The sequence below is a fragment of the Hipposideros armiger genome, unplaced genomic scaffold (assembly GCF_001890085.2).
Source record: "Hipposideros armiger isolate ML-2016 unplaced genomic scaffold, ASM189008v1 scaffold_163, whole genome shotgun sequence".
Taxonomy (NCBI): domain Eukaryota; kingdom Metazoa; phylum Chordata; class Mammalia; order Chiroptera; family Hipposideridae; genus Hipposideros; species Hipposideros armiger.
The window spans coordinates 3138509-3147551 of record NW_017731513.1 but is presented as its reverse complement, the minus strand read 5'-3'; the positions used below and the strand labels follow the sequence as shown (position 1 = coordinate 3147551).

The window sequence follows — 9043 nt, the reverse complement described above, 5'->3', positions numbered from 1 at the left end:
CAACATCCTCCACAACTAGACTGAAGAACAAAAGGACAGCAAGTTGTCTGTTCCCCTTCCCCCAATTCCCCAATAAAAACCTTAAAAAAACAAAAACAATGAAAGATAGGACAGTGCTTATAAATGATATTTAGCTGGCATTATTTATAACAATGAAAACACTAAGTGTCCAGTCTTAAAGAATTGGTTAAATTATGTTAATATTCATCCACCAGAATTCCAGTTTGAGAATACTTAACAATATAATGCTTATACTATTGTATATCCGTAAGGTACAAAAAAAATGGCTGGAGGTAAATATGCCTAAATACTGAGTGACTGTTTATGGTAGTGGGGTTATAGATAATTTCTCTTTTTATTCTTTATTTTACAAATTTGCTATACTAAGCATATACTGTTATAACTAGAACAACAACAAAAAGTAGCACTTGTGGGGTTATTTTCTTTGATTTGTGGACAAAGACTTATCGACAAGTGCAAAAAATAAGTCGTCTTTGCAACCCAGAACTCATTGTTCAGTATGACTTTGGATCCAAATAAGGACCATGACACCTAAAGCAGATTAAAATGATGGGGGTGTTCATATTCATAGAGGCTGGTTCCAGGACTGGAGAATTGAGAACTAAAAAGCATGGGATAGAGGAGATATCTCAGCTACATTGATTTAGTATTCTAATTTTAATGTTGACATAAAATAAGGATGGCTTTTTTTGGGAGGGACCCCAAAAATGCTATTTGTAACATAGCCCTCATTTTCCATTCTGGAATACAGTGTTTGGAAATATGTTTTTATCTTGGAAGATCATTATTAACCACAGTGGTTTTTCGGTGGATATTGTCAATGACCAAGGCTTGAATTTTGTTTAAACCCACAATAACATACCACAAATTCACCATTTATGATTATGATTATTAGTCATTAAAAATGACATTTTTATGCATGTTCTTGTCTCTCAAGTTGAAGAAGTAAATGGAAGCGTATATGTTACTGAAGCCATAGATGAAATGGAGATTACTGTGTAAACTTACTGTTCTCTCTGCGCTCATGAATTTGCAGTTCCTCGGTGGGCAGTGCGCTTCCGCGAAGACGCTGCTGTGCGTATATCACCATTGGGATGATATGTGTTTTCATTGGCGTTGGATTAACTGTGAGTATTACTCCACTCACTATTGGAATTCCTTTCTTCCTCTCAGCTGTATTACAGTAAATGGGGAGGCCTGGGACAACCTTCAACTCCTGGAAGAGCTGCCTCCCTGGCAAACCAGGCCCAGAAGCGTCGGAAGGGCTGTGGGCATTTCATGTTCGGCTCATAGAGCTGTGTTTGGTGGAGCTGGCCCATCCAGGGGAGGTGGTGACTCTGGACCCCTTCGATGGTCCTTGGGGACTTCACCATCCATTTAACAAGAACCACTTGTTATTATTACCTGGTGCCAGAACCAATTTGGCCTAGCAATACTCAGGCAGCTATGGAAGCCTCAAAAACCATTGCTCTCTTTGTTCAAGCCTAGGAGAGGTTATTATCAATGTGGGGTGGCTTGTTTTAGAGGAGACTGAAGCTTAGCAGTTGGCATGGCGATGATCCCAGGAGAACAGGAAGGGGCTGATCTGCCTTGCTGCCATTTGCTCTCCGCGCACGCTCCTTCGTTTCCCCGGTCCCTTATTGTTAGCATTGTTCCTGCTGTGTCACATGACACTAAGGGGTTATGTGGATTAAGCCCCTTTCAGAGATAACGTTGTAGTGGGCTCTTCTGCTTACTTTGTAAAATCTATACTTACTATAACTAGCAACATTCTTTTATTAAATTTTACTGTCAGTGATGGTCAACAAATAGACCAACTCATATTTTACAGGGACTTTGTGGTCTCAGGGATTTATTTCATGAAAATCACGTGTAAGCCAACACAAGTACTCTGAACAGATAATTGTTTTTAAGTTTCTAACTTTTTGTTTTTTTTATTGCTTTTTATTTTAGGTTGGCACCCAAGATTTTGCAAGGCGATTTCATGCAACCTATGTTTCTTGGGCAATTGCTTATCTCTTAGGTTTGATCTGCCTTATCCGAGCTTGTTATTGGGGAGCCATACGAGTGAGTTACCCAGAACACAGTTTTGCATAAGCTTGCTTGTGATTAAGTGATGCAGGTGAGAGTATCTAGCAGTTCCTGACAAGCTACTCTGGGCATCTTTAAATCGTGTATCCTTATGGATTCCATTCTGGTTTATGTATAAATTTTCAAGACTTTGGGAGCCTTTTATGAACAAATGCTTATTGCACTACATTATATGCAAATAATAGTTTGTTTTGCTGCTAGGTTTTCAAGCTCCAAATAATAAAGTGATGTCTTCAAGTTCTTTTACATCTCTTAAAGGTATTTTTGGATTTGTCACCAAGCATTATGTCTAACATCACTTTTCATTATTTTTAAATCACTTATTCCATAACTTGCTGATCTGTGAGTATTTCCAAGAAGTGTTTATAAATGTTTCTACAATAGCTTTACATTTATACTTACATTTTAATTAAACAGTACCAAAATTGCTTGCTTTAAAATCTAAGCAATATGCATTTTGCTTGAAGTGCTTCTTGTAACTTTAACCTAAGATCATAGTGACCTTATTCAGGAAAAAAATTTGAGTGTACCTTGAAAAACTTGACATTCTTGTCAGATAAAAACTGTTTCTAGATACTGTATGCTTGTTTTTTTTGTTGTTTGTAGAGAGCTACAATATTTTGGTAGTAATTTAAAATACAAGCCTGGAAATATTTATTTGTCCACAGTTAAAAATAATGTTGGATAAATGCTTTTTTTCTCAAAGATCACAGGACTTTTGTCTTCCATTTTTGTCTGTTTTTTTATTTACCAATTATAAAAGTATTGGCCTACATTTATGAAATGTAATGTTAATTAGCTATATGTATTTCCTTATAGAGCCTTGAAGAGGTATTTTACATCACATGTTTTATAATACTTAACCATTTAAACAAAGATATATTTACATTGGGTTACCCTCCTTTTCATTAAATCATGGTCAATTTTTCTTATGGGGATAATTATGGACTACTTGTGTGAAGGGAGCCTATAACATTTTACAGTAGCTAAAATGTTGAGATTAGAGGTAGTTACTCTTACCATTCTTCTCAAATATATCGGGTCAGATAATGACCCAATTTATTCAAGAAAATAGATCAAAGACAGTAAGCAACATGGTTTTCAGAGAATTCACCAGGATTTAAGGAATCACCCCTCTCACACTTCCCATCTTTGCAGTTTTGAAACAGAAATTGCTTAGTTGAGAAATAATGTTCTAAAGCCCTTAATGTAGATTTAGAAAATGAGATGATCTGAGGAAATTAATTGGCTATTCCAGGGGTAGGAATAAGGTTTTAAAATATTTATGTTCCTGATTAGTATAAGAATGTACTCATAATAGAGTTTGAAGCAAAATACGTGCAAACTTCAAAGAGTAAAATGATAAATATCTCATTGCGGTAGCTCAGAATCATGTGTACTTTTGAAAATACACTAATAAAGATTATTGTTCAACAATTACCTTGTTCTATTCCATTTTTAAAAAATAAGATGTGATTTCCAAAATTGCCTTGAGATTTTGTTCTGAAGTAGTTTTCATGTTTGAGGACATATGTATTTCTTTATATAATGTTCATTTATTTTTCCAGTATTTTCATTTTAAAAATATAGATTTTTATATCCATTTGTAATATGCCTGATGTATTGTATGAAATAAGAGTCTAATTTATTTCTTTTCTTAACAGTTAACTAGTTGTAATCCCACATTAAGTCATAGGCTGCATGGTTATATTCCTTTGAAATACAACTCGGTGACAGCAGGAACCTTGGTGACCTTGCTCACTGCTTTGTCTCCAGCATTTAGAGCAGTGCCTAATGTGTATGTGCTCAGTGAACATCTGCTAAACGAATGAATAAATGAGTGGATGAATTGGTTTGTTAAAATTCTTTTATCCCCTTGGGTTTGGAATCTTATTTTGCTACAGAGTGTACAGGTAAATATTTATATACTTTTTTGTTAAGGAAAAACTTCCCAAATAAAACCCTAAAGCAGAAATCAAATAGGAAAGGATCGATAGATTGTATGATTAAAAGAATAAAACACTTTTGTATGAAAAAAAACTACAAGAAGAGCCAAAAGACAAACTGGTGAAGATATTTTCACCATATTAGAAAGAGTTAATCTTTTTAATATGGGAAGGGACTAATGGCTTGAAAAATCGATTCACAAAATAAATGTAAGTAATAAAAAGGAACTTTTTTTCAATTTACTAATAATCAAAGAATGTAAGTTAAAACAGATACTATTTTTTTTACCTACCATATTAACAAAGAATGCAAGTGTGATTATATCCCTGTAATGTTTAGGATATGAGGCAGTACACACACATACGTATTCTTTGACATAGTAATTCTGTCTCTAGGAATTTTTCTTAAAGGTGTTATGGATAAGAGAACAAATATGGATGGGCAGTGATGTTGATTATATATTTGTTTATAATAGGAAATAAAAACAAGAAAAAGTCCAAAAATTCAATAATATTGGATAGGTGAAATAAATAATGGTATAATCAGAGTATGAAATAATACGCAATCATTTAAAATATTGTATTTCTCACCTGTTGAATTGAAAATGGTTCACAAAATATTGTGTGGCAATCAGATTACAAATCAATTACGTGGAGTATGATCCATTTTCTGAAAATGATTTTATGTGTATGTGTTGAAAAGAAATAAGGAAAATTGAACACTACAATGTTAGGAGTGGTTATCTCTGGGTGATAAAAGACAAATGACTTTTTAAAAACTTTTATAGGCACACCTTGGACATGTTGCGGGTTTGGTTCCGGACCACTGCAATAAAGTGAATATCGCCATACAGTAAGTCACACACAGTTTTTGTTATGTTTATACTGCTGTTATAGTGTGTTAAGTACACAACAGCATCATATCTACAAAACAATGGACATACCTTAACTAAAAATTCTTCCTTTTTTAAATTAAAGTTTATTGGGGTGAAAATGGTTAGTAAAGTTACATAGGTTTCAGGTGTACAATTCTGTAATACATTATCTATATTAAAAATTCTTCATTGCTGAAAAAGGCTGACCATCATCTAAGTCTTCAGCGAGTTATAATGTTTCTGTTGCAGGGGGTGGTGGGGGGGGGAGGTTTTCTCCTTGATGTTGATGGCTGTTGACCGATCAGGGGTAACTGCTGAAGGTTGGATCACTGGCAATTTTTAAACTACAACTGAAGTTTTCTGCATTAGTTGACTTTTCTTTCATGAACGATTTCTCTGTAGCATGCGATGCTGTTTGGTAGCATTTTATCCACAGTAGAACTTCTTTCAGAATTGGTCGGTCTCACAGCCTACCGCTGCTTCATCTGCTGAGTTGATGTGATACTCTAAGTCCTTCATTGTCCCTCCAACCATCTTCACAGCTTTTCCACCAGCAGTAGATTCCATCTTAAGAAACCACTCTCTTTGCTCATCCGTAAGAAGCAACTCCTCATTCGTTAAAGATTTATGAGATTGAAGAAATTGAGTCACAACTTTAGGCTCCCCTTCTACTTCTAGTTCTGCTGTTTCTACAACACCACCTGTTACTTCCTCCACTGAGTCTTGAACCATCAGAGTCACCTGTGAGGGTGGGAATCAGCTTCTTCTAAGCCCCTGCTAATGTTATTTTGACCTCTTCACATGAGTCATGAATGTTCTTAATGGCATCTAAAATGGTGACTCCTTTCCAGAAGGTTTTAAATTTACTTTACCCTGATCCATCATAGGAATCACTATCTATATTGTTACAAAATGTGTTTCTTAAATAGTAAGACTTGAAAGTCAGAATTGCTCTATGATCAGTGGGCTGCAGATTGGGTGTTGTGTTCACAGGCATGAAAACAACATTAATCTCATTATCCATCTCCATCAGAGCTCTTGGTGATCAGGTGCATTGTCACTGAGCAGTCATATTTTGAAAGGAATCTTTTTCTGAGCAGTAGGTCTCAACAATAGTCTTAAAATATTCAGTACACCATGTAGTAAACAGATGTGCCGTCATCCAGTCTTCTTTTTGCATTTGTAGAGCATAGGCAGAGTAGTTTGAGCATAATTCTTAAGAGCCCTTGGATTTTCAGAATGGTAATTGAGCACTGGTTTCAATTTCAAGTCACCAGCTGCATGAGCCTCTAATAGGAGCCAGCCTGTCCCTTGACGCTTTGAAGCCAGTCCTAGATGGCATCTTCTTCCAATTTGTCCCTATTGTAAATCTGTGGTTTAGTGCAGCCACCTTCCTGAATTGTCTTAGCTAGATCTTCTGGATAACTTGCTGCTTAACCTTGCACTTTTATGTTACAGAGACGGTTTCTGTCCTTAAACCTCATGAAGCAACCTATGCTAGCTTTAGACTTTTCTTCTGCACCTCCTCACCTCTCAGCCTTCATAGAATTGAAGAGAGTCAGGGCCTTGCTCTGGAATAGGCTTTGGCTTAAGGGACTGTTGTGGGAAACTGAAAGTTTCCCCATCAACAATAAATTTTGCCTTCTTATCATTCGTATGTGCACTGGAGTAGCACTTTTAATTTCCTTCAAGAATTTTCCTTTTTACTCACAACTTGGCTCACTGGTGCAAGAAGCCTAGCTTTCACCTAGCTTGGCTTTTGACATGCCTTCCTCACCAAGTGTAATCATTTTTAGCTTTTGATTTAAAGTAAGACATGCAACTCTTTCTTTAATTGAACACTGAAACGCCATTGTAGTGTTATTAGTTGACCTAATTTCAATATTGTTGTGTCTCGGAATGGGGAAGCCCAAGGAGTGGGAGAGAGAAGGGGTAGAACAGTCAGAACAGATCAACATTTATCTATGTTTCCCATCCTATATGGGTATGGTCCTTGGCAACCCAAAACAATTATAATAGTAACACCGAAGATCACTGATCACAGATAATCTTAATAATATATTAATGGAAAAGATTGAAATATTGTGAGAAGTACCAAAATGTGACAAAAAGACATGAAGTGAGCAAATGCTGTTGGAAGAAATGGGACCAACAGACTTGTTCCATTGTAGGGTTGCCACAAACCTTCAGAATGTGACAAAGTGCAGAGCACAATGAAACAAGGTATGCCTGTACCGACTAACAGTAGGAGAGTTTAAGTTTTGCTCTATGTGATGATCACAATATTTGTCACGTCTTCATTTAGATTCTTGAAGAGTTTTAAAATAATTTTGTTAAAATCCAAACCAGTGAGTTTCATTGATAACATTGACTGTTGTTTCATTTCTATATGCCTTTGGAAATGTCCTTCCAACTTGCAAGGAATATCCCAGTCTGTTGGTGAACTTTTTATTCTTGAAAATTTTGCTCAGGCATAACCTCTCCTGTGAACCCTTCCATGATCCCTTCTCCCCTTCATCCCTTCCCCTCCGCCCCCCCAGCCAGAATTATTTCTGTCATTGTACTTCTTTTCCATGTAAATACTTTTAACTACTACTATTACTACACTCTATTTAACTTATTAGTTCATAGGTACACTTAGACTGCTGTTCTCTTGTTTGTGATTGTGCTTCAGTCATACGAGTCTTATTTCAGTTTGTCTTCTTCAGCACATAATAGGCCTTCAAAGGGTTTTTTTTTCTGCTGACCTGAGCTGAACAGAACCAAATCTCTATTACATCTTTTAATGCATTGCTGTATTGCAATGGTTATCTCTGTATGTGTATGTATATCCTCCATAAAATGCTTTGTAAATGATGGTGGGCTAAGTGAATGAGAGCCAGACTGCTGGCAGGAGGGTGGTAAGATCATTTGGTAAACACTACATAATGCTACCTCTTCAGGTTTTCACAACTCCACAGACTTCCAGTAGTACCACCCAAGTGTCTGCATGCTTACTAGGCACTACATACCATGAGAGCAGGTAAACCAGTGTGTCTGTGTTACCTGTGCTCATGTAGGGTTTTATTAACCGAATGGGAGGTACTATGAAGGTAAAGTTAAATATGAAAATAAAATTGTAAATCAAACCTCTACTTACACGTAATAAGAAACAATTAGAATTATTATCCTTCTAACTGGGTTTTCCTCAATCCATTCTCCAAAACTTTTTTTAAATCAAAGTAAATATTTGCTTAGAATGAGAAAAACAATGCAATGACAACAAATTACAAATTTAAAAAACTGACAAATACCACAAACATCAAAAACCTATAAAAATATTTTTAATTGCCTGAACCACCCCTGAATTTTTCTTTATTTCCTCATCATTTGACAATTGTGTAATGTATTTTATTTGTGAGAATAGATATTTTCTCAACATAGTTAATAAAAATTTATTTTTATTATTGAAAGTTTAGAAAAGTTTATTTCAGTCACAACTTGTTTGGTAATAACATGTCAATTTTTAGTTTGTTAAATTTGATGAAAACCTGTCATGAGTTACTGATATGTTATGAATTCAAGGCATTTCAAGTTTTCTTTGGAAGTGTGATTAATTTTAAATACTCTAAAAATTGTTCATTAACTTGTTGTCAAGCTCTTGCTGTGGAGAGGTATCATAAATTCTAGGTTATTCTTACAGATGCCAATATTTCTTGCCAAATCAACAAGTAATATTTAAAAGTTTCCGTGTGTTTATATGCTTCATTCTTCTTCGCAGATTACCAAAAAATGTAGGAGACTATTTGTTACTACTTAAATTTTATCTCAATAGATTACTGATTTTCATTTCATCTGGAAAGAAATTATTTTCCAACTAAGTTTTTTGTCATAAGTTCTATTGATTTCATTTAGTAAAATGTAAAAAATAATTTACTTGTATGCTGTACATGATTGTGTAGATTGTTAAATATGTTCCTGAAGAAAACTTCTATTTTTTAGACTAGATTGATGAGAAATGAGTCCTACGCTTACAATTTTCTACATCTGGGTGTTGGGGAGGATATATTGATTCCATTGTCCACAGACTTCTGGTGTTTCATGTACAGGACATATTCTTTTTTTTTTTTT

The 9043-nt window shown here is 35.1% G+C and overlaps 1 protein-coding gene across 1 annotated transcript in view; it reads left to right on the top strand.

Moving 5' to 3' along the window:
- The first annotated feature begins 39 nt into the window (after window positions 1-39).
- Window positions 40-9043, top strand: part of CUNH8orf88 (chromosome unknown C8orf88 homolog) — a 39806-nt gene continuing 30802 nt past the window's right edge. Inside the window, exons 1-2 of the mRNA XM_019651649.1 lie at window positions 40-1148; window positions 1975-4911. The gene's annotated coding sequence lies outside the window, so the exon portion shown is untranslated. The remainder of the gene's footprint in view (window positions 1149-1974; window positions 4912-9043) is intronic.